Here is a 26,842-nt window from a genome sequence, read left to right as displayed (position 1 = left end):
ATTAGTAATAGTAAAACTTTTTAGCAGAAAAGTCATAACAGAATAGGACCAACTAGGACCCCACCCCAGATATTTCACAATAGAACTGGAAGATTGCTGGAAAGAGGGGACAGTGAGTGACAAAAGAGCATTACTAAAGTTTAGCATTGTGTCTTGTTGGTTCCATGAATCCTGTACAGATTTAGGTGAAGTCCTGGCCCCACTGAAGTCAGTTGGAGTTGTGACGCTGACTTCAATAAGGGCCAGGCTTTCATCCTAAGTTTTTATATATATTTTTTTTGTTAAACACCTAGGGATTCATTTCATTTACACTAAAGCCCCTTTACGTTGCTCTGACAGTAAAGTAAAGTAGCTGCAAGCATAATTCCTCCTTCCTCCCCTTTATGGCCACCTTTTCACTGCCAGAGCATTGCAAAGAAACCACAGGCCTGGTCTACGCTAGAAAAATTGTAGCAGTAAAACTATGTCAGGTAGGGAGATTAATTTTTTTATCAATATAGTTATACTGGTATAAGCCCCAGTATGGCTGCAGTTACATCCATATAAAAGTGCCTTATGCTAGTACAGATTATTCCCCTTCCCAAACTGGAATAAATCATACTGGTATAAACATTTTTATAGTTGTATGTATAACTGCATCCACAGTCCGGGGGTGTTTGCAGCTTTGAGGATATATGGTTAAAGCAGCAAAACTTCCTAGTATAGACAAGCCCTTTGTCTAAACGAGAATCAAGTCCTTACCATCATGATGTTTGTTAAGGGAGGACCAGGGTTTACAGACCTTTTGGAGGAAGAATGATTTAAGGAGAGATTTCAGTGCTGAAAGAGATAAGGTGTGGGAGACAGATCAGCAAGGAGTAGAGGGCTGCAGATATACAAAGGAGAGTGAGAGAAGAATATCTAGCAGATGTGTATGTATTATTATGATTGTTCACTGGAATGATTAATCAGTCATACTGCTCCACAGATCACTCAGTCTTCTGGATCAGAAAGACTTTCCCAAAGGCATCACATTGGGAAAGCACCTTAATACGGCTTTCTCTCTCTCAGGATAAAGGTGAAGTGAGTGGAAGATGTAACTCGAGAGGCTTTGGTCAGAAAAATTAAACAATAGACCAGGGCAGAGAACTAGACTGGAGTAGAGAGTGCATGTTTAGTGAGGACGACATTTCTAATTATGAACTAATACCTTGACTTTGGCCAGGCTGTATAAGTTCCTGATGCCTAGGAGAGAGGGGATACCTCTCTATCATTTACCAGGTCAGATGTACAATATTGCTAGCCCTGGAGATAACTGTCCTTCCTCGCCCATGCAAGTGACTAGCCTATGCTCTGAAGCATAAGATTTGCTTACCCTTGTATCACTGTTAGCTTGTGTATATAAAAATAGTATACATGAACACAGTTATCTAGTCTAGTCTTAAACAAAACCAAAAAGCCCTCTGCCTTACTTGCCTCAGAAAATTCAACAAATATGATTCAATTTGCTTGAAGAGAAGAACATGGAATAATTAAACAATAGATTTTCTTTAAAATCTCCCACCAAGGTAAACTGGTCCAAGTACTCATTGCTTAGAGTTCAAAGAATTTGGCAATCAGAATAATTTATTTCTATAATAGTCATCATTATCAGGTCTTAACTGCTCAATTATTTGCCTTCTAGGTTATCTAAGCCCAGCTGGAGTATATAGCGATGTTCCATGTCATGGGGTCCACTCACCAGTAGGGGCACCTCCTTCTGGCTGCTCTTTCCACATCCAACACCCTCTTACTCACTGCACACCCTGCCACTGCTCTCTCCCTGAAACTCAGGGTGCTCTGTGTTCATTCCTCTGGCCAGGTGACTGTAGTTTTTCCATCCGGGTATTGCAGGCATCAAATTCCTCAGGATCTACTGTCCAAGGCAGCCTTCTTTCTCACTGCCCCTTAACAGTGCCACTTGCCCAGTGGCTAGCAAGGGAACCCAGGCCCACCCTCTACACTGGGTTCCAGTCCATGGACACTACAACAAAGTCTGCAAAGTCCTAGCCCTTACTACTGTATCCCTGGGCTACTTCCTACCTTGACTTCTCTCACCCTAACAGTGACTACAGCCTCTCTCTCTGCAAACTCCTTCTATTCTCAGCTACTGGGCTTAATATAGACCCCTCCTGTTCCTGTCCAGCTCAGCTTCCTCTTTAATTAGTCCTCATTAGTTCTGGCTAATGAGTCCCATTAGTCCTCAATTAGTCCTGGCTCCTTCTCCAGGTGCTGCCTACATGGTTAACTGGCCCACTTAGACACCTGGACCCCTGACACTCCATCACGGTCCAGTGCAAAAGAGAAGACCACCCTTCCAGGCCCTACGATTTATCCATTCATGTGGCTTGTAAATTCCAGGAATTATTTCACTTCAGTGGCTGATGTTGATTGGATAATGTGAAGACATTGATGCAGGGGGTCTCTCTCCACTTTGGGAACTCCAGCAATAAAATCAATGCCATTATACTAAGCACGATTTAAAGTGCCCCCACTAAGTAGCAAGATACTTGTAAGAACTAGGAACACATACAGCAGTTTGGATAAAATAATAATGTCTCATTTTCCTCTCCCGCTCTCCTCCCAATTCTCCAACCTTTGGCCAAAACTCAAAGTAAGTCTTTCAGAATGTTCTAAACAATTGGTACAACTGTGTTTCTTACAAGTGTTTTTAATTCTTAAATTTCTCTAACACTTTCTGGTTCTTGTCTGAAGCAGAAGTGCTGAAATCCTTCATGAAAGGCCATTCTTGCAAGATTTCAAGGATAACTGGAAGCAGGGAGAACTGGAAGGCCTATTTTTACAAGATTTCAAGCCCAACTTTAAGAATCCAGCTTCTGGAAGTTCATTCATCACTAGTGATAATGGTGGTCGGTCTGGGACCTGCTTGTTCAGAGCATTACTGATGAGCGCCTTCCAGTGCGCAACAAAACACATAGGTACAAGATGCAGTAATTTAAACACCACCATCATTTCTGTTTCTATGGCAACATATGTCTTGCAGCTTTCTCAGTTAATAAGCAAGTTAGTTAGTCATAATCACAGTCTTGTTATCTGTGCATCCTTCCCTTAGCCCATTATTGTCATGGTATAATCTCCACTCCGAACCTTAGCGTCTAAAAAGATGGGGTACCAGCATGAATTCCTCTAAGCTTAATTACCAGCTTAGAACCTGTAGCGCTGCCACCAACCAGGAATTTCAGTGCCTGGTACACTCTGGTCCCCCCAAAACCTTGCCTGGGGACCCCCAAGACCCAGACCCTCTGGATCTTAACACAAGGAAAGTAAACTCTTTCCCTCACTGTTGCCTCTCCCAGGCTTCCCCTCCCTTGGTTACCCTGGAAGTTCACTGTGTGATTCAAACTCCTTGAATCACAAAACAGAGAGGACAATTCACCTTCCTCCCTCCTTCTCTTCCCCCCCCCCCCAGACTCTTCCTGAGAGTAAGTAATCCTGGCTCAGAGAGAAATCAGCCTCTCTCTCCCTCTTCCCTCCTTTCTCCCCACCAATTCCCTGGTGAATCCAGACCCAGTCCCCTGGGGTCTCACCAGAATAAAAAAAAAAACAATCAGGTTCTTAAACAAGAAAAGCTTTTAATTAAAGAGAGAAAAACAGTAAAAATGATCTTGTACATTTAAGATGGAATAGGTACAGGTTGTTTTAGCTATAGACACTGAGAACACCCTCCCAGCCTAAGTATACAAGTACAAATTAAAATCTTTTCAGCAAAATACCAATTTGAACTCCTTTCAGCCAAATACACATTTGAACTTCTTCCAACCAAATACACATTTGCAAATAAAGAAAACAAACATAAGCCTAACTCGCTTTATCTACCTAGTACTCACTAGTCTGAACTTATAAGAGCCTGTATTGGAGAGATTGGAGAGAAACCTGGTTGCACGTCTGGTCACTCTGAGCCCCCAGAGTGAACAACAACCAAAACTAACAGCACAGCACAAAAACTTCCCTCCCTCAAGATTTGAAAGTATCCTGTCCTCTGATTGGTCCTCTGGTCAGGTGACAGCCAGGCTCACTGTTCTTGTTAACCCTTTCCAGGCAAAGAGATATGAAGCACTTCTGTTCTATTAACTTTTCTTATCTGTTTATGACAATTATAAAATATTTTATTCTCATGTCTTTCCTATTTTGAGACTCTACAGATAGAACTACTATTTGCCCTTTACTCTTGATACCCATTTGTTTGACTTTGAGTTAGTCGACTTCTTCGTGGTTACCAGTAGCAGTTCATTAAACTCTCATTTTTCTGGTTATATAAAAGCTACACAACTCCATACCCCACCACTCATCTGATTCTGTCCATCAACATCACAATCCTTTCTAATAGCTCTGCTGTCACAGATCTCTGGGACAATTCTTCCCATTCAGACTTTTTGCCTTCATTCTATACTTAGGTGCATACACTGAGGACTCAGTTTTCAATTCTATATCTGCTTTTGGTCTGTGTATTTTATGCAATTTTCCCTTCCCCAATACTTAGGCATGTCCTCTGGAGAATGCCTGCTCAAATATTCATGCTCCTTTCAATTTAGCTAAAAGTCACCTGACCTTAAATAAATGTTTCTTACCCAAATGTGCTCCAGGAGTCCATGAAAGCAATACACTCATCTGTACACTGTTAATATGAAAATGTATGCAAATTTATTTATTGTAATTTGTCTGGCTTTTATATTTGATAACATGTAAAGAGATCTTTTTTCCTGTTATTTTCATGTCTAATGGGTATTTTTCTTCACAAAGTCTTCAAATCCCTTTGACCTTCTATTTCTAATTACATTATTTCCTACGAGTGACCATAGCAAACTTTTAATAAACCTATCTGTCCAATCCCTTCCGAGAAAATACTGAGGGACGGGAGTTCTAATTAGAGCTAGTTTCAAAGCTTTTAAACATGCAAGCTGCCAAAATTGCTCTTGCTGGCACTTTCAGTTCCAAATGAAGGCTGCTATACTTCTATTGACCCACAGAACTTCTAGTATCATTCTGGCCTGCCATGATCCTTCCTGAGAATGGGTGTAATTTCTTGCCAGGTCATTAAGAATGGGGTTTTCAAAGGAGCCTAAAGGAGTTAGGTACCACTGATCACCAAATTCACATGTACTTATCAAATCATGCAGATGCATTCTTACCAAGCCTCTTGCAGTAATTTATGATGCTTTTCTTTGCAGGAATGCCAAGGGAAGACAGCACGGGACATAACCCCTGCCTTTGTCCTGAAGTTGATCCCCTGGTGGCCAGCAAGATTCAAGTAGAACCTCATTGTGCCAGCCACAGTGCATCCTGTCCATAGGACAAAACTTAAACCCATACTTGGGGAAAGGTTTGTTTCTCATAAATCTACCACTTTTTAGTTATTATTCTCTTGCTCTCTTTCTTCTTTTTTCCCTCCAGAGTCCAAAGCAGGCTAAAACTAGAAAAATACATTAATGATGTAGCAACTCTGCTATATGTGTACAGTGCTTAGTGCAATGGGTCCCCAATCTAAGTGTCACTGTAATATACATTTAAATAATCCACATCACTTATACAGCACTTTACCTTTTCAAAGCACCATATAAACCTTCACTAAGTAATTCATCTTCAAGCACCCCTGCGAGGTAGATCAACAGAGGAAAGAGAAATACAGAGAGGCTAAGTGCGTCACTAGCAGAGCTAGGATTAGAACCCAGATGTTCCTGATTCCCAATCTTGTGCTCTAGACAATAAAAACTATCACACAATAAAAACTGTTGTGACACGGTGGCTGGCATATGAGTGAGACTGGTGCTAGGGTTTGTGGGGCTCATGAGAGACTGTTTCCAGAGGTTCCATACTGTATATTACTGTATGTGTGGTTGAGAAGGATGGAGCCTGCTTATCTCCTCTCTCTAGTTCGGAGGGGGCAAACTTTTTGGCCCAAGGGCCACATACAGGGCCGGCCTTAGGATTTATGGTGCCCTAGGCGAGATTATTAAACTGGTGCCCCTGTGCCTGATCTGCTCTTAACAACACAAACATAAGCTTACAGTATTGGAAAACTTGCCACATTCACGTTATTAAAACCAGTTTAACTTAATTAAGCACACTGTAATGCTGATGGACTAGCACTAAAGAAGCAGCACTATAGAAAAAATTCTGATGACAGAATGATGCAAATTTTTTTTTAATTTATCAAAATTTTATTGGAAATTTATATGAAGAGGTATTGAAACAAAGATTTGTTTTTAATTAAAAGCAATCTTTCTGGCTTTTTTGGCTGCAAAATCAGTAATAATGTCATCGTATGTCAAAGACAAAGTCATGTCTTGTTTGATTGCAAGAATAGCAAGACCAGTTAAGCATTCCTGACTCATTGTAGAGCGGAGATAGTTTTTAATGAGCTTTAGTTTTGAGAAACTCCGTTCTCCTGATGCTACTGTTAAAGGAATTGTCAGTAGAATACGAGTGGCAATGTACACATTAGGATATATGTCAACAAGTTTGCGGGTATGAATAAACTGTACAATGTCCATCACCGATTTTGCATGTGGCAACATTGATGACAGTGTACTCAATTCTTCGTACAGTTCAAGTCCATTTAAATCAAAACTATCACCGTGCTTCAGGAGGCTCTCTAGGTTCTTGCACTTTGTCATTAGTTGCTCTTGTTTTCCTATTTCGTTGAATTTAGTTATGTCATACAAAAATCCAAACTGTTCATGGTGTACTTGCAAGGTATTAAACCTTTCATCAACAGCAGATACTGCTTTATCCATCACAACATTAAAAAATTCAACCTCAAATTTCTTTTCTGGGTCGTCTATGGGCATGATCTGCTGTACAGATTCTTCACAAAGAAGTGTCCCTGGCCTTTTTAACTCATATTAACTATGTATTTACTTTATGAAAGTTGGAGAAAACATTGTGAAAACGTAAAACATTGGCTGCCCAACTTCTGGGCTGGCAAAAGTTATACTGACTCACAGGGAAAAAAAAGGCAGAAGAATCTTAGTACAACATATGGTCACTCTATACCAGGGGTCGGGTCGGCAACCTTTCAGAAGTGGTGTGCCAAGTTCACTGTAATTTAAGGTTTCTCGTGCCAGTAATACATTTTAAAGTTTGTAGAAGGTTTCTCTCTATGTCTATATTATATAAATAAACTATTGTTATTATCTGAGGTCTTGGCCACCGGTCCTGCTCAGGCCACTGCCAGCTGAGTAAATGAAACCCCAAACCGGCACAAGGATCCCAGGCCCTGCTCAGCCCGCTGCTGGTCTGGGGTTCTGACCACCAACTCCTGCCAGCCAGGATCCCAGCCGCCAACCCCCCCTCAGCCCGCTACCAGCCTGGGATTCTGCTCACCCAGGCTGGCAGGAGGCAGAGTGGGACTGGCGGCTGAGCTCCTGACTGGCACAGGGCCGGCAGCTGGAACCCTGGAGTAGCAGTAGGCTGAGTGCAGCTGGCACTCCAGACTGGCAGCAGACTGAGCCACTCAACCCCCCATCGGCCCTGCTCAGCCCGCCACCAGCCCACTCAGCCCGCTGCCGGCTGAGTGACTGGAACTCCAGGCTGACAGCAGGTTGAGTGGTTCAGCTGGCCTGCTCAGCCGACTGCCAGCCTGGGGTTCCTTGGGGGTCCCTAGGCCAGCAGCAGGTGCTGAGTGGGGCCGATGGCTGGTATCCCAGCTGGCAATAGGGCAGCAGCCGGAACCCCAGAGCAGTGATGGGCTGAGCCGCTCAGCCTGCTGCTGCATAACATCAAAAATCAGCTCACCTGCCACCTTTGACACGTGTGCCGTAGGTTGCCGACCCCTGCTTTATACGCTAGTAAGGAGATGAGCATATTACAGTTGTTGGAGGGCTCTTATCAGGAGTAACAGGCTATAGGAAAGTCAGTCAACATTTTTTGTTTCTCTGATGAAAACTGGCCCACTCCCTGCCTCAAACCAAACCTGTCAATAATAATTGTCAACAACTTAATTTTCTGGTTTTGGTTAAGATATTGATTTTTTTAAAAAAAAATATTGAAATTGGATTCAGGATTGTTAGCAAGAATTTTTGGCAAACAAAGTTGTTAAATGACAATCTAAATGGCAACACAGTACTGCTTTCATGCTTGGCTCACCCCCCAGCCCACTGGTTCAACAGTTGCAGTAGAGGAGGAGATAGGTGGAAAACTGCAGGACCCCAAAATCCACCTCTTGGGGCGCAGACTGGCAACAGCAGCAGCAAACCCTCAGGTCCAATCACACACCAATGGGCACCACCACCAGCCTTATGGACCATGGTGAAGTTAGCACAGCATCTGATCTCAGGGATAGGGCACCCATGGAGCCACAGCAGCTCATCCTGCCCTGTGCAGCTCCCCCCGGATGAGATGGATCGCTGGCAGCTGCCAGCCTGGGGGAGAGGCGCTCCCCAGCTAGGGTGGCCAGATCCACATGTCCTGATTTTATAGGGCCAGTCCCGATATTTCGGGCTTTGTCTTATATAGGCACCAATTACCCCCACCTAGAGTGATCAGGACAGGGATGGGTGGAGGTGGGGGGGTAAAAGGAGCCTATATAAGAAAAAGACCCCAAAATTGGGACTGTCCCTATAAAATAGGGATATCTGCTCACCCTACCCTAATCCCCTATCCTGATTTTTCACACATCTGGCTAACCCCAGCCAAGCCCTGTGTGACATTCCAATTCTGGCTGCCTGCAGAGGAAGTGAGTTACTTTCACTTTCATTCCTCAGCAGGCAGCCAGCCAGCCCTCCCCCCACCTACCCCCAGCACCTCACCCAACCCAGCCCTGATGGAGGGGAGGGAGGAGAGAGAGAGGGGTGCTCCTGGGGAGGAGGGAGAAAGGAGGGGGTGCTCCGTGGGGTGGGGGGAGAAGAATGGATGTTATGGGAGACAACAAAGGATACTGGTTCCAGAGCCACAGAGCCTGCCTCACCTGACCTAAGCCAGGGGGAAAGAGTCACACTCACAGGTGAGCTCCTTTCCCAACCCCCAACCCCTCCCCTTCCCAGAGACCCCAGCAGCCAATCCCACTCCTCAGACTGTGCTGCATTCGGCTCTCTCTAGGACCCAGCAGCCCTGCTTCTACACTGTCTGGGCTCCCTGCAGAGTGGTGCCCCCAGGCAGAGTGAGGCCCTATGCGGCTGCCTATTCTGCCTATGCCTAAGGACGGCCCTGGCCACATGTGAGTATGGAAATTGTATGGCACGCCATGAATGCTCATGAAATTGGGGGTGGTATTCAGGAGGGGGTGTGGACTCGGGGGTGGTGCCAGAAATGAGGAGTTCAGGGGGCTGCAGGGGGCTCTGGGCTGGGGCAGGAGGTTGGAGTGCAAGTGGGGAGGGGTGAAGGCTCCTGCTGGGGGTGCGGGCTCTGGGGTGCAGGAGGGTGGGACCAAGGGGTTCGGAGGGCAGGAGGGGGATCAGGGGGTGGGATGCTGGAGAGGGTCAGAAGTGCAGCCTCTGGGCCGCGCTTACTTCAAGCAGTTCCTGGAAGCAACGGCATGTCCCTGCTCTGGCTCCTACGTGGAGGTGCGGCCAGGCATGCACTGTCCCCTCCACAGGCATCACCCCGAAGCTCCCACTCGCTGCGGTTGCCAACCAATGGGAGCTGCAGGGGTGGCGCTTGGAGCAGGGGCTGTGCTTGGGGCAGGGGCAGTGTGCAGTGCCCCCCGTCTGCACCTACACATAGGAGCTGGAGGGAGGACATGCTGCTGCTTCTGGGAGCCAGGTGGAGGCTCGGCACACATGGAGTGGGGCAAGCTCCGGATCCCATGCCCCAGCAGGAGCTCAAGGGCTGGATGTGGCCCCCAGGCTGTAGTTTGCCCACCCCTTCTCTAGTTCATCAGAATGGCCTTTGTGACTGTAATGTCCATATCACAACTTTACCAAGACTTCCTAACTCTTCAGTGAAGGCCACTGTCAGTACAAAGTGGATGTTTCCTCAACAGGCCACATCCTCTGTCCTCTCTCTGTGACACATTTAGAGCACTAGTCATTGATTTCAGAAATGTTCTGGTGCTAACTAGACAAAATGTTCCACTCCTTGATGAATTTGTGAGAGGCCAGTAGTCAGATCTCTCTTACAAGAGTGGTATCACATCTTAATAAATTGCTTACTGTTTCCTTTGCCTTGGGAAATTTGATTAATGACACTGAAACAACACGTCTGGTCATCCACGGAAGCAATCAGTCACTCTAGTAATGACACATAGTTTCAAAGGCAATACCCAGTGGCATAGAGCCTGTGCACAAAGGGTCAATGATGTCAGCCAGCTTGATGGAAGTCTGCGGGACACAGTGGGGGTTATGAGGCTTCTAATTCGGTTGTGTATTGTCATATCAGCAGGGAGAGCTAGGCGAAGCATTGTTACAAGCAGTGATGTGGCTTCCCCTCCCAAACTGCATCAGCATCTAAAGTAAAACCTATTTACCTTTAGAAGAGGAAGTCAGCTTTTGAGAGATGGACTTTACAGGTTTGTGTAACACATTAGTGAGTGTGGTTACAGGTCCACATCTGTGCCCAATCAGCAGAGGACAGGAGTCTGTTACTGGCCCACTTAGAGAGCCTTAGCTCTCTAACTCAAGCTGTTGCAGTGCTAGCACAGCTAAATTTATGCCTTCCAGACAGACTCTTTAAACAGTACTCCATTGCTTTGCCTACTAGTTCCCCGGCAGACCAGACTTCTGACTGAATGCAACAAGTCATGCAGTCTGTCAAAGCATCAAGAGAAGGCATGTGGCTTCACTCCTAATGAAAAGAGCTCACCTCCAAACCTCTGCCTCTGAGACCCTCAACCAGCCCTAAACAGCAAATACTTCCTTATCTAGTGCCCTATATGCTGCTTGTGCCAAATGGATAGGTCAGGACCTCTCATCCCATTCAGTTGTGATAGGTACGTTCTTGAAAGTGATCAGGTAAGCTGCAGGGTTCTTCTGGTTCCCTTTAGACTTATTGGCAACACATGCAGCAGCTGCTTCTGGGTACTTCTGCTGCTGTTGCTATTGGGCTGCAGCTTGGGCTTAGTGCGGTTGCTGGAACTGTTGCAGCTGTTTCTGCTCCTCAATAAGTCACAGCAAGGTCTGCTCCTGTTGTTTCTGCTGTTCCAGCATCCATTTCAGGACTTCTTCCACTTTTCTTCTTGGTGCAGAGGATGTTCAATCCCATTCCGGATCCCACATCCCACCCTGCTGCCAACAGAATCTGCACACGTATATTGTCCAAACTTACCCCCTTCTTGGAATCTCAATAAACTGGTAATTCTAACAACCACCGAAGAGAAAAATCCAAAAAACAAAAACAAACTATAAACACCCTTCAACCTTGGATGTTGCTCAGTTTCTCTTCAGGACTCCTTGGCCTCAGCCCTGGTTCCTTTTTCCCCAGACAGCCATTCCAAGCATCTTATATCCTGACTGGAGTGAACAATGGGACTTACCAGAATAACTCAATAATAATTACTCTGCATCTTTTTACAGGGTTCTAGCACTTGACCTTAGGATGACTTATATTCCTACGTCTATGTGCAACAACTGTCAACTGGGCTGTCAACAGGGATTGTACCTTGGACCTCAAGAGCTGCCTCTATGGCTTGAGCTAAAGAGCTAATCCTTTATCTGACACGGGTAGCACACACCCATCCTTTGTAGGCCCAGCACAGAGAGGGGACAAGAAACACGCATTGAACAGTGGTTTATGTATGCTCACTTGTACAAATGTTAAATGTTCATAGTATTGCATTTCCATAAGACCTATTCAGACAGATTTTGTATTCTCATTTTTGGGAGCCATTCTGAGTAAGAAAAGGCACCTTCATCTCGTGAGACGGTAAATCTGAAAAAATCTATGACAGATCAGCAAGACAAAGTCATAATTTGGCATTAAGACAGAATGGAAAAGAGCAGGTTTTGCCTAGGGAGAAGGATATAAAGTTATTTAGCGTTCTTCAGGCTGACAGTAATCATTTTTTATGCCTCTCACATGAAGAAGCCAACTGACAAAATAGCCATTTGAGGAGCCAGTACCAATCACTTCCAGAAAGTTCTAATATTTACTTTTGTCAGCATTAGTTGAAGGATATTTGAGAGGTAATAGATCAGGAGGGTCTACCCTAGTTAATCCATGATATCCTCTGAACAGTCAAAAAGAAGACAAGGTAGATGAGAGATGCAGAGTTTGTGAAAGAACTTTAGAAAGCAAGAATATGGAGATGAGAACATGATAGACCCAGTTAATGTTATTTATTTACAAGCATTCTGTCCAGACCAGGTTCTCTCAGGAACCTTGAATCATACACAAAAACACTGAAATAAATAAAATTACGAAGGACTAGTATAAATATTGCAGATTCTTCCTAATTTCAACCTGGCTAGTCATCACTACTCTGTTTTTAATATGGTTTATAAGTAAGCAGACCCACCTGCAATAGTAGCTTAAAAACACCCAGAAAAATGACATGAGGCATTCTGAACAATTCAATACCTTATAGTGACCTTATAGTTTTATTACTCTTATTACAACATTTGGGTACACTTTACATACTTTTGAGGAATAAATTTTGAATTCCTGATCTAAACAGGGAGCATATACCAGCTATCCAGAAAGGATCAGCTGAAGGGGAGCACTTGCCAAGAGACTAAATGCCAGAGGTTCTCCAGAAACCTACAGTGAGGAGAAAGGCTAACAAAAAAGGTGCTTTAAGAATGATCTAAAAGCAGCCAGGCTTGAGCTCAGGTATACTTCCAGGTACAGTAAAATCTCGAGGGTCCTGACCATACCTTGCCCCTGGCTCCTGTAATATCATGGTGGAGGAAGAAACAAGAAGCATAAAGAGACTCATGCATTTACAACAGGTGTAAGAGTTCTCAGGAAGGTAACCCTGAAGCATCCTAACCAACACATTACAGTCCTCTGTAGGAACTGGAGAACTCAGAGCTCTAACTCTCCACAGGCTGCATTTTAGGACAGATAGCTGAAAGGTTCCTGCCAAATGCAAATGCCATGATTGAGCACAGAGTTCATCTTTATAGCAGTATAAACTCCATAGTGCTCAAGTATGTACCCTAGGTCAGAAGCAGGCAGGCTTGCCCATGCTGCCATAGCTTCACTGCTATTGTTACTAGAGCTAGGATATATATACACGTGCTGCAATCACACTTCCCAATTGCAGTGTAGACATAAGTAAAGTGTGGTTACTGCACCTTTGGGGTGGGACTTTCAGAAGTGTTCAGAATTGACTTAACTGCTTCTACTGAAGTCAGAACTCCTATTGACTTCATTGAGTACAGTGGACCCCTCTGAGATACAAAAGAGAGACATCTGGGATGATCCTGAGCCCATAAACCTGGACAACTGGCAGTGTGTTCTGGTTACACTTAAAGAAGTGCTGGGACAGCTACTCAAACAAAAAGGGAGAGGTGGTAGCCCTATCACTGGGAGCTGAGTTGTTGAGCATTTTTTAAAACTTTCTAGGCTGTAGAGTGCAAAACTAAGGCTGGAGACTGAACCCAAGAGAGAAGTGGTGCTGAATGACATTGGAAATAAGGATTCTCTCACTGTACCAACTTGAGCCATTCTTCTTGTTACTTTATTTTCCTTCTTATTGTAATTCTGATCCCATTAGAGTCACTATTGTTAATTAAAAGGCATTTTGGGCTTTTGGGAGACATAACAACCAGTACCAGGCATTTCCCCAGGAAATGAACTGGCAGCCAGCACAGAATGTGGACTCCTCAAAAGGTCCATAGCTGATGAAAAGGAGACACAGGGCTGAGTATCACCAGCACAATGGCACTGCAATTCATAGCACCTCACACAATCTCAACCAGTGGCTTTAGCTAGACATTGGCCAAAAAGATGAGAGGACTGAATCCTCAGGAATAAGAACTCTCTGCGAGAAAAAGTAGTTTCTCCACACAGCCTGTGACGGGTTGGATCACAGTAACCCCCTTGGGAACTGCCAACCGATGTGCCAAGACTACTTCTGCCCCTGCTTTCCCTGACAGCTCAGGACTCCAGCACCCTCTCTTGCTGAGCCAGACACACCAGTCTGCTCCAACACAGACCCAGGGTCTGAATCACATGCCCAGAGCTGCAGACTTAACCTGAAAGCAGCTTACAGAAGTGTTCCTGTCTTTAACACACAGATGCCCAACTCCCAATGGGGTCCAAACCCCAAATAAATCCATTTCACCCTGTATAAAGCTTATCCAGCATAAACTCATAAATTGTTCACCCTCTATAACACTGATAGAGAGGTATGCACAGCTGTCCTTCCCTGCCCCAGGTATTAATACATACTCTGGGTTAATTAATAAGTGATAAGTGATTTTATTAAATATAGAAAGTAGGATTTAAGTGGTTCCAAGAAGTGACAGACAGAACAAAGTGAATTACCAAGTGAAATAAAATCTAAGCGTAATACAGTAATAAAACTGAATACAGATAAAATCTCACCCTCAGAGATGTTTCGATAAGTTTCTATCACAGACTGGATGCCTTCCTAGTCTGGGCACAATTCTTTCCCCTGGTACAGCCCTTGTTCCAGCTCAGGCGGTAGCTAGGGGATTTCTCATGATGGCTCCTCCCTTTGTTCTGTTCCACTCACTTATATATCTTTTGCATAGGCGGGAATCCTTTGTCCCTCTCTGGGTTTCCACCTCCTCCTTCTCAATGGAAAAGCACCAGGATAAAGATGGATTCCAGTTCAGGTGACATGATCATATCACTGTAAGACTTCATTACCCACTTGCCAGCACATACGTATACAGGGAGACTTACAAGTAAAACAGAGCCATCTACAGACAATTGTCCTGGTTGATGGGAGCCATCAAGAATCCAAACCACCATTAATGGCCCACACTTTGCATTATTACATAGGACCTCAATAGTTTCAGATAGATTATAAGCTTTGTAATGATACCTTACAAGAGACCTTTTGCATTAAGCATATTTCAGTTATATTATATTCAAACTCATTAGCATATTCCCATAAAATCATATAGAGTGCAATGTCGGACAGCCCCCTGTGGTCGCTTTGAAAAGTACAGATAAATTCATCTTAAAACCACTTCGTCCAAACTGCTGTAATTGAATCAGTAGCATCTCATGACCAGCTGTTTTGAAGGTGGCTGATAACCCTAGTAGATGATCATCTGAACTTAGTCTATTGACTTGAGGAGATAACTGAAAATAAAGATTACGATTTTGTGTGATACCCAGATAGGCATCTGAGTGTTTGGAGTCCAGAGAACCAGACTTATGCAAGTAGCAATCACTTACTTTCTGACAAAACTAGGAAATTGCAGCCCAGAGAAAAAGATTATCAGGCAGTTGCAAAAGGGTCCAGAAGAGAGCAACAAACATGATAAAAGGTTTAAAAAGGAAGATTAAAGGGGGGACCTGATAACAGTCTTCAAATATGTAAAGGACTGTTACAAAGAAGACTATGATCAATCGTTCTCCATGTCCACTGAAGATAGGACAAGAAGTAATGGGATTAATTGCAGCTAGGGAGATTTGGATTAGATATTAGGAAAAACTGTCTAACTATAAGAGTAGTTAAGCACTCGAATAAGCTTCCAGGGTAGGTTGTGGAATCCCCATCACTGGAGGTTTTAAGAACAGGTTAGAGTGGGATGGTCTAGTTTCCTTGGTCCTGCCTCAGCACAAGGGGCTGGTATAAATAATTTCTCAAAGTTCCTTCCTGCTTCTCTGAAATTGTCGTGATCATATTTAGAGATGAGTGAGCAGTAAATTATTCTATTCATTTATTATTCATATCAATTATTCCAGTAACATTTCCTATTCTATTAATTATTTGAGACCTAGTCAAAGCAGAGAGCTGTTCGAAGCAGCTCCAGTAGGAGGCCCTTTGGAGTTTGACTGGGTTTGTTTTCCACTGAAAATGATGAAGCAACTGAACAGTTCTTCATGCAAAAGAAAATACAAAAATTACATGCATTTGCTAAGGAAATAAACAAAATCGTACCATCTACCCATCTCTTCTACCATCCACCCATCCCTCCTATTTCTGTACTCTTGGCTCCCCTATTCTTTTCAGGATGGAAGGACCAGCTGCCAAATTGCCAGCGAAGAATGAAGCGGCGGGGGTAGAGCTGCAGATCACAATCACAGCTTTTTTTTTTCTGCCACTTGCAGCGCTTGTACTCACCAGATGGTGCCTGTTGCTGAAGTGCCACTGAAAACCCGGGCAGCTCGAGGGGCCCCTGCAGGGCCCTGGGCAAATTGCCCCACTTGCCCCCCACCCCCGGGCAGCCCTGCTCGTCACAGAATTTCTTTTCAATCCTCCCCGGACCCCCTCTTTGACTGGCTGTGTAAGGACTGCATGTCTTACCTGTTCCTGCAAGCCCTAGGAGCACAGGGACTGCTTTCTCCTGCAGAACTTCAAAAAGGGGACAGGGGTGGACAAGGAGGAGGCAGGGCTTTGCCCCCACAGAAAAAGGCCAGTGCATCAAGGTGAGAAATCTACTCCTACTGGCTGGGAAGAGATTGCATTGCTCAACCCTCATGTGGCAGGAGCATGAGGGACTGAGAGTGAGAAGTCTACTCTACCCCTTTGCAGTGTCGACAGCTCTTAGAATTTATCGGAACTAACACATGCTTGGCCCCTCATATAGGAAGTCCTGTAATTATATGAAAACTTCTGGCCAACACATGATTTTTTGGGGTAGCAAAATCAGAGGCAGAGAAAAAAACCCACACACAAACATGTAGCCCTGGGGAAGGTACACTAACCTACAAAAACAGATCCCCACAGGTATGTTGTTAATTTAGCTATGCTGTCTATAATACAAGACAACAATCTGCTCTCAGATCCAGGAGTAGAAACTAAGAATCTTGATGCCCAGCATTTCAGTACTGTCTCACAAATACTTGTATAACTCATAGAGGATGCTTTTGTTTTCCCCCATACCAGCTACCCATAACTGAAGCGGTAAGGTCTGTGCTGTGGCTCTGAAGATTGTGGGTTCAAACACTGATGATGATTCCTGCGTGTGTTAAAAAAAGCAAATAGAGATAGAGATAAAAGTGTAAGTATTCTGGAGTAATTATAGTGCAAAATCTTGTATTTAGAAGTAAATTTGGATACTATGTTCATATTTTACTGTTGCATTTTGATTATTTGTATTTGGCTAATGGCACCTGTCTCTTCATGAACTGGGTGTGGCAGACTGACGCTGTGCTTGAGATAGAGCAATGTGTGAGAGATTTTCCTGTATGTCTAGGAACTGTAATACTCTGCCTGTGTAAACTCCAAAAAGGTCAGAACTTGCATTAGTAAACTTCATAGATTTTTAAGGCCAGAAGGGTCCACTATAATCACCTAGTCTGACCTCATACATAACACAAGCCATAGAACTTCACTGACCAGGAGGCAGCCTTCATTCTCAAAGATGTAATGTTAGTATTTGTGGGAGACTGGATGCCTCAGGGCATTGCTAATGAGCAATGAGCCTTTAATCTGTAAATCACCAGTAAGAATCCTACCCAACTCAGCAGGGATTAAAAGTTGTGGCAGTGGTTCTCAAACCTTTGTACTGGTGACCTCTTTCACATAGCAAGCCTCTAAGTGAGACCCCCCCTTATAAATTGAAATACTTTTTTTATATATTTAACACAATTATAAATGCTGGAGGCAAAGCAGGGCTTGAGGTGGAGGCTGACGACTCATGACCCCCCATGTAATAACCTCGCGATTCCCTGTGGGGTCCTGACCCCCAGTTTGAGAACCCATGCTCTAATGGATGTTCAGTAGCCCCTATATGAAATGACTTGAGACCCAGTTCTAACTCCCATTCAGAAACTTGTATGCTTTACACTAGATTGTAAGCTTTAGAGTAGGGCTATTTTACAACATGGTTGTACAGTGCTTAGTCCAATGGGGCTCCAATTTTGGCTGGATCCTCTAGTGAGAGCTCCGACAGTGGGTGCCAAAACTGCCTCACTCACTATAAATTTGCAGGAGTTGGCAACAATAAGTCTGTCACATGCACGTCACGAATGGGCAAGGGAGTTCAGAAAACTGCCCAAAAACATGATTTAATCTTTTTCAGAAAGCCTACGATTTTTTTTTATCAAAAGACATTTTTGCCTTTTATTTATAACAAACCAGGTCTTTTTGCTTGTCCTTCTGACGTTGAAGAAAATCTCACAGAAGCACATTCAGCTTGCTATTTTCTGACACTATAAAATGGCCTGATTCATGATTTTGGGACTTCTGGGGTTGGCGATCTGCATTAGGAGCATATTGAGTGCTTCTCCAGGAGATGTGGGACTCCACAGCGCCCCTTAGGTAGTGTTAAGAACGGCCATACTGGGTCACACCAAAAGTCCACCTAGCCCAGTATCCTGTCTTCCGACAGTGGCCAGTGCCAGGTGCCCCACAGGGAATGAACAGAACAGGTAATCTTCAAGTGATCCATCCCCTGTCGCTCATTCCCAGCTACTGGCAAACAGAGGTTAGGGACACCACTCCTGCTCATCCTGGCTAATAGCCATTGATGGACCTATCCTCCATGAATTTATCTAGGTTTTTTTTTTCTTTGTCTAAGAATTAAAAGCCACAATCTATCCCCATCTGTTTTCTGCTTGTAATTAAATGGACCTTCATGACTTTAATTTTTCTTTCTACTACACCTTGCACACAATTTATTGGCTTTTAAATTAAATTGTCAAAAGACATTTTTGCCTTTCATTTATAATAAACCAGGACTTTTTGCTTGTTTGTTTGTTTATTTTCCAGACCAAAGGGTACGGGACTGAAGACTCATGTTAGAAAATGTTAAGCTACTGGCAGGCACTCCTGACATTGAGGAGACTCTCACAGAAGCACATTCTGCTCTCTATTTTCTCATGTTATAAAACATACTTTAACTTCTAAACAGAAGATTTAAAGCATGCTTGCAAATAGAACATTTGGCACTGTTTTTGCAAGTGTATGGTCCACTGGAATTCTTTGTGACAAAAGATCTCAGCGTCCTGCACTGATCTCTTACAAACACATAAGCTTCCTTCAAGCAGGATAGCTACTTTATTTATGGATAAGTAGTTAATATTACAGACAGCTATAAAGCAGAGGGAGAGAATTCAGAGCATATTAAAGTAACAACATATTCTAAAGCAGTTTGATAGAAATTTAATCACAGAGTTCTTTAAATTCATTTAAAATGACCTCTGGATTGGATATTATTCAGAAGTGGAAAATTTGTAACCATTGGGTAAAAGTGTTTTTTATTATGACACCAAGGCATTGGCACAACTATATAATAACACAGATGACCTTTCCCATGCCATTTCTAGATACATCATTCATGGGCATATTCTCTGAATTCAGCAAACTGTCGAAAACCTCTGTAGATTTATTCAAGTTCATTAATTTGGTCCTTTTGATGGGCTGGCTAGAGCTGGAGCAAAGTGCTACCATAGGCATGAAAGTAGACTTGATTAGACTATGCCCCACATGTATAACTGATAAACTAATCATGTTCCAAGTATGAAATTCAGAGCTGGCATCAGGATACGCACCAACTATTTTAAGAGTTTGCCTGGAATGTAAATAGGCTTATGCTGACCCTCTGCACATGGTGAATTTCAACCTAAATATTTTGAGCGCTAAATTCTGGTTTACACCATTGTAAACCTGAAGTAATTCCACTGACCCCATTGGAGTTATGCTGGAATAAAGCCCATTTACCTGATGTAGTAGAAAGAGAGAGCCTGAGGCACGGGCCTGGTTCAAGGCCTGAGGCCTGAACCAAAGTCAGCAAAAGTTATGCTATGAGCAACAGCCAGACCCTGTCAAAAGCAGATGCTTGCGTGTAAGTCCGTGTCTGATACACGAACTTGGCACCAGTAGCATTGCTAAAACACACTGAATATGTAAACACATTCCAGCAGGACAGCATAAGAACACCCCAGCCTACTACACAATAAAATGGTTTGACAAAAGTGATGAATAGTAATATTTTGTCTGAAACATCAGGAGTGAAAGTACGACAAGTGATGAATAGGAATGTTTTGTCTAAAACATCAGGGAGAAAGTACAAGTGGAGTTAACAAACATGTCATGAAATGCGTAAGGTGAAATACAAGTTGTTTATCCCAGATTGTTTGTCTCAGTCTAGGGGGAAAGTCCCATCACTGACTGAGCTGTGTTCATTGTCATGGGTATACATGTGTTAGTCTACCTGTAACCACTGAGCCAGGACATTAGCACCATGCTTCATCGGCAATAAACCTGGCCATCTGCCTTTGCTACTAAACCAAGTCTTCTAGTTAAATAACATGCCAGTCAAGCGGGAAGAATGACACTGGTGAGAAAACTTATTTGAACAAAGCACTCTCTAGTTGTAGTTTTAGTCTTAGGGCCAGTCTACACTTAAAATGCTTCATTAGTGCTGCTGCACCGATGTAGCTGCACTGCTGTAGTGCTTCAGTGAAGACATTCCTATGCCGAGAGGAGAGAGCTCTCCCACAAACATAGTGCTATTTACATGGGGGATGAGGTCAGTATAAGTACATTGCTCAGGGGTGTGGATTTTTCACACCCATGAGCAATGTAGTTATACCAATATAGGTCTGTAGTGTAGACCAGACCTCAGAAGCATATTTTTACTTTTGTTTGTAAGCATTTCTGTCCTTATTCCTCATACTTGGTATTACATAAACCTATATCCTTTTGTTAATAAACCTGTTTTACTATCACCATAAACCAGCTCAGTGTTTTGACTGGAGTAGAGGCTTTCTCAACTCCAGTTAAGCAAAAAAGTCATTGTGTACCTTCTTTTAAAGGAGCAGCAAACTCAATACGGTTTTGTGGGTGCTACAGCTAGAGGAGCTGAGAACTGCTCTGAGACCTGAGAGACATCTCTTAGGAACTTAGGATTCACTGATTGCTACCTGCTTGACTGGAAGAGTCCAGCTGAATTTGCTGGCAAGGCAGTCAAGTGGGTGTGTTACTGTTAGGGAATTGATGCACAGGTTAATAGCAGCAAAGCTTTCACTTGTTGAGGCTGAGAGAGGTAACACAGTGGGTCATAGTTCTGGGAACCCCAGCAGACTGTCACACGTTATGCTTTGCTTGAAATAATATCTTTCCATTCTCTCCACAGAATAATGTTATCTATAAAGTTTTAGATACTTTATTTTGGGAAGATGGAGAGGAGGAATATACCACACAGAACTTCATTTAAAGTAGGTGTTAGAGTACCAGCTAAGCCCAGGTAGGTTCACAAGTAATACAAGCCAACTGGAAGTTCTAAATGTCAGTGCAACATGGGAAACAATATTAGCCCAAACCCCTTTGTAACAAGTCCATGACTGTGTGCACAGTGCTAAAATGTCATCCGATTAAAAGCTCACCCAAGTCCAATAATGTCACTCAGTGTTTCTGTGGATCCTTATATCTGAGGATCACAAAGTGCCTTACAAACATTAATTAATTAAGTCTCTTGCCCATCACAGAAATGCAGTAACCAGTGGGGTGGAAACATAACAGCTGTTTAATCATGCAAACATGCAAACCAACATTACACAACAGTTTAGAGCAGAGAGTGAAGAAAAATACCACAGCCACATGAAACTGCAAGAACAATGAAATTAGCTAGATTGGAATTTGGCCAGAACATCAGGATAAAAACCTTCCTTTCCCTTATAAACTTTTTAACTACCACAGGTGGAACCAGTAGCTTGGCTTTATCCCAAACACAGATCTTTTGATAGCATATTTCATGCTGTGTCATTGGTTCAGTAAGGGAGGGGGGTCCTCTTCTGCAGTCACCAGCATCACTTCCTTCAGCACTTCTCTGTTCTGTGGTAGTCTAATAACTAATCTGCCCTGATCCTGCTTAGTCTGAGAGAGTCAGTGGGAACAAGGCTAAAGGATGTGCTCTAGATCACCCTAGGCCAGATACCCTAAACCTGCTAGCTCCTGGCATCACTGGAAAACTCGGCTGATCCCGCACTCTGCTGCAATTTTCTGCCTCTCTGTTGCTCAACATTTTCTCCTGTTTATGCTTACTCATCCTGAATCCATAGTCACTATCAGACCAAACTAACCTGATCTCTACCACTCCTAGATTTATCTCAAATGTTGGGGTGTCATTCGGGTCTCCTTTCTTAATCTACCCACTAAAATAACCCACTCTTTCCTGTCCCCAAACCAACACATAGTGAGCAGCAAATCTCATGGATTCTAACCCAATACAGAGCTATTTTCAGCATATTGTTGTTGTTATTATTAGTCAAAAGATTAAACCATTATTCTTCTATTTTTAATTCATTTGGCAGTATTATCTGTACCCATCATGAACTACAAAGGACACAGGTTTGATTGGCGAGGTACAGATGCCAAGCTGCGATATTTTATAGTGGCAGCATCTGGTTTCTACTTAAGAGGCAGTTGTGTTAGCAGCTTTAGAGCTGTCTTTGGGTCTGTTATGTGGTGAGGCTGCAGATGGATGGTCTAAGCTGCCGCATCCTCCTTGATCATTTTCATTTGACTTACCCTGAATTCTGCAACATTTGTTCTTTATTATTGTTTGCCTGAAAATTAAGTTATTTATTCAGTTTTCTTACCTTCTAACTACATGGTTCAAAAATATCATATGTATTCAGACATACCCACTCCCCTCACCTGCATCCAACATAAGTTATATATATTGCACTAATCTGCCCTGTAAATGGAAGTCACAGTAACTACATAATTCAGTATTGAAACAACTAAGATGGTCTGAGATGATACTAGAAGGGTCAAGGACAGTACTAGAAACCAGAAGCTCATCAACTTGCAACAAGTGTTTAAAACAAATTCAAGTCTCCAAATCAGGATCAGCTTTTATACCAGATAAGAAAATCACAGTTATTAAAATGTTTTAGAAGAAGAGAGCTATCTGTCAAACTTTTACATGAAGTAACAAAAAAAACTAAACAACAATCAAAAGCTAGAATAGCACTAGTTAGTGGGAGAAGCAGGACTACATAAGATTTTTCCTGTTCCTGGGTGGAAAAGTGCACAGGGAAAATGGAAGTAAGAGGTGTGAATGGAGGTAGAGAATTAACGAAGAACTCTGACATTTCAAGGACCACAAGAGGAAAAGAGAATTTGAGATTCTGACCTGTCAGCACTGATATAACTAGAGCAGACCTGTTGGCTAATGGGTATCATCATCCTGCTGGGACAGGTGATCAGTTGCCTTGAGCCATCTTTGTTTTTTTTTAAGTAAACTGTATAACAATGTTAATTAATATGAAGGCCCTTAGACACTCCTATAATACAAATAATAAGAAAAAGTATAGTACTGGGCTAGCTGGAAACAGCATAGCTCAGAATAGATCACAAAGGAGTTCAATACATCTCAATACCTGGCACATGTCAGACAGTCTGGTTTACTAGTTCCTTGTCACAGGGTTTCTGGTCCTTTAAGGGGAAATGGGTCTCAGCCTCACCTGTGTTACCACCAGTTCTTCTCCTCAGATAGAGAAAATGAAGATGCCCATGTGATCCAGATAAGCCTGTGGGTAAAGCAGAAGCCTGAGCCAGAGGACCTGTAGAGAGCAGGAAGGTTTTTGCAGGAGTGCTGAGGTAGCCCAGTGAAGAAAGGACTGAGATGTTATAACCTAACATTCACTCTGTGGAGGAAGGCTGGAAGGCCTTGCCCAGCAGAGATGTCTTGGAGGACAGAGCTATTGTCATGAAGATTTTGTTTGTTGAAAGACTTTGCTAGCTTGCCTGGAACAGGCAGATCACAATTTAAAAGGGCCAAGGAGAAGCACAGTACAACCCCTGGAAGGAAGGCTGTGTACTCCCTTAACTAAGAGGGAGGTTTTGGGCCTGCAGGGTCACTGAAAATGGTATGAAAGACTCCATGAATTAGACCCCAAAAGGAGAATTTTCTTTTAAATACTTTAGGTTGTGGTAAGTTACTGGGCAAATCAGGAAGGAACTGAGGGGGATGCCTGCAGGCCACCCTTTGTCACAAGAGCAAATGAGTGAGTACACACCCACACACACACACAGCACAATTGAGTATTTAAAGTGCACTAAAATGTTGTGGGTGTGATGCTCTAGTGCTAGTGGAATAGGCAGATATCAACAGCAAGCTAAAACTGGCCTCTCCAAGGAAAACAGGAAACCGAGAATGTTCCAAAGACTGAACTAGAGAATTTTTCATACATCACTAAGGCACTTCTGTCCATATGAAACTGCTGAATGATGTGCTTACTAGTGAGTCCAGTGGATCAGGAGTTCTCTTATGAGAGAGGGCAGGCAGAAATTCACAATAAAAGGGAGCTAATGGTCAAATTTAGTTTGGCCATTGACACAGTGACCAACAGTAACATTCTTTTCATGTTGTCTTTCACATGAAATCACTTAGTGTGGTTTGGATGATTATTTCTAATCTAAAAATTTTTCATGAATCTCTAAAATTTTTCCATTGTTTCTAGACATGGAGTGTAGACTAAGATGAAGCCCGAGCTACTCTGAAAGCAAGAGTGAGAGAATCACCATACGAGTTGCCCCCTTTGGGGGGTATCTCAGTCCCTCTTGACAAATAGGCTCAGGCAGTCTTCCTGCTCACGTCCTTGCCGGTGTTACTTCATCAGTGGCTGGTCTGGGGACCAGGGATCAACCTCTACCCTGGATCCCAGCCCAGGGACCCTCTCATTAGCAGCCCAGGTGCAACCTTCCCCACACCTCACTGCTTTTCCCCTGAGCCTTGCCTACCTCTCTGGCTCTCCCCTTCTCTGGGCATGGCAAGCCAAGTCACACTTCCTCTTCTCAGGGAGTGACTGGAAACTCCCTCCCTCCCACCCCTTCTGTTGCCAGCTTCCTGGCTTATATAGGTCCTGCCTCTTCCTGCCCAGTGGAGCCTGTTCTACTTAAATCCCTGTTCCCTGGCTCCTTCTCCAGGTGCATCCTGGGCAGTGAATTGGCCCACTCAGCCATCTTAACCCTGTCAGGCTGTGTGCAGGGTGAACTCTCCATCATAGGACAACTATTTAACAATGGACTGTGACATTATCTGATTACAAAATAACCATATAGACCATTGTTGCAATCACTGTTAAATATTTGCAGCAAATCTTGTGCAACGGTTGTCAAGAGAGGTGTCTATGAAAAGGTTATAATTTGCTGGTTATGATTATGCTAGCTGAATGCATGTATCACTTCTGTATTTGAAGTTGTAAGTACTGGCACTATACCTGGATTTCAAATGTTTACTCCTTGGGTAATGCCACAAGGTAACACAGCACATCTTGGAGGAACCATTCAAATTAAGCGGTTCATGAAGAAACACTTGGTTGACAATAGACCGTGGAAGATGCCCATCTACACTGAGTGGAATCTCATGTAAACATGCTGTCTGGCGTGTAGGTAATGGCTTCCTGCAATGACTGAGGGAAATTGGGCATGAACAAGTGACTGGCCCATGTCTCTCCAAACTCCATCTTGTTGCTGTAATTTTCAATCCTGCTTCTTACCTCTGGAGGAACTTTACTACAAACTGAAGCTCTGAATGATGGACTGAATGACCCATCCAAGCTGTGGATGCACTCCAGAGACTTAACTTAGTCCAGCAATTTATTCCATCACTACTACAAGCCTGAACCAAGAACTTTGCCATTGCTGTATGTGATTGATTCCTTCACCCAGTTTTCTTTCTTTCTTTCTTCCTTTCTTTCAATAAACCTCTGGTTTTTAGATACTAAAGGATTGGCACCAGTGTGATTTTTGGGTAAGATCTAAGTTATATATTGACCTGGGTGTGGGGCTGTTCCTTTGGGATCAGAAGAACCTATTATTTGATTAGACTGATTCTAAAGAACCGCTTATCTCTGAATCCAGTGGTTTCAATGGTGATATAAGAACTGAAATGCCTTTATGTTTTCTTGTTAGCAAGCCTGGTGAAACAGGAGTTTGCTTTTGAGCCTGGTTTGGTCTGTCTTAGAATGACCACCAGTTCTGGGTTGTGTTTGCCCTATTTCATCCGCAATTTGGCATTCTCAGTTGTGACCCACTAAGGCTCGGTTACAGTTTAATTGGCCCACTCAGCCATCTGAACCTTGCCAGGCCCTGTGCAGAGTGAACTCCCCATCACAGGAGCAAATATGTAATACAGGCCTCTTCAATCTAGCACACAAAGGTCTACCAAGATCCAATGGCTGGAGATAAGGTGTAAAATTTTTAATGGTGAGAGTAATTAACCACTGAAAGGATTTACTAAGGGCCATGGTAGGTTCTTCCTCACTGACAATTTTAAATCAAGACTGGTAGTTTTTCTAAAAGTTCTGTTCTAGGAGTTATTTGAGGGCCATTCTCTGGCCTGTGTTATACAAGGGGTCAGACTGATCTCAGTAGTGCCTTCTCACCTTAGAATCTATGAACCCCCCTGATAACCATACCCCCACTGCAACCTTAGCTTTGCCGGGGCCATGCCCTTGGCCAGCTGTTTTTGGCACATTCATTTGCTAATGCAACAGAGAAGAGAAAATCACCATGCACCTCCTCATGTTAACCTTGGCCATTGCGAGTTTTTGTTTGGTTTTTCAGTCTGCCACTAGTGGGGCACTTACAGGCAAACCAGAACGAGAACTGTCATGCCTTGCTCGTGTGCTGAATTTCGAGGTATTTGTTTCCTTGAGCAGCTCATTGTGGGATCAGTCATATCTGTTCTCCCTAGCTCTGGGAGGGCTGAGGCAGGAGCTGTGTCTATAAAACCCTGCCCAGGTGTGTTCATTCCCCAAAAGGGCTTTGGTTGGAGAGATGGAGGCAGGTAGTTTTAGCTAAGACAGGACCAGGTGAGGCTGGATC

At 43.5% G+C, this 26,842-nt stretch overlaps 1 long non-coding RNA gene across 1 annotated transcript; it reads left to right on the top strand.

Moving 5' to 3' along the window:
- The first annotated feature begins 8,773 nt into the window (after positions 1 to 8,773).
- On the top strand, positions 8,774 to 18,974 carry LOC127052034 (uncharacterized). The gene is made up of 4 exons (XR_007774668.1): positions 8,774 to 8,980; positions 9,076 to 9,193; positions 16,946 to 17,060; positions 18,773 to 18,974. It is a non-coding gene; the product is annotated as an uncharacterized LOC127052034 (long non-coding RNA).
- Positions 18,975 to 26,842: the final 7,868 nt, after the last annotated feature.

The sequence above is a fragment of the Gopherus flavomarginatus genome, chromosome 5 (genome assembly GCF_025201925.1).
Source record: "Gopherus flavomarginatus isolate rGopFla2 chromosome 5, rGopFla2.mat.asm, whole genome shotgun sequence".
NCBI classification, from domain to species: Eukaryota; Metazoa; Chordata; order Testudines; family Testudinidae; genus Gopherus; species Gopherus flavomarginatus.
The sequence above is the reverse complement of the archived record's forward strand: the minus strand, read 5'-3'. Positions and strand labels throughout refer to the sequence as shown.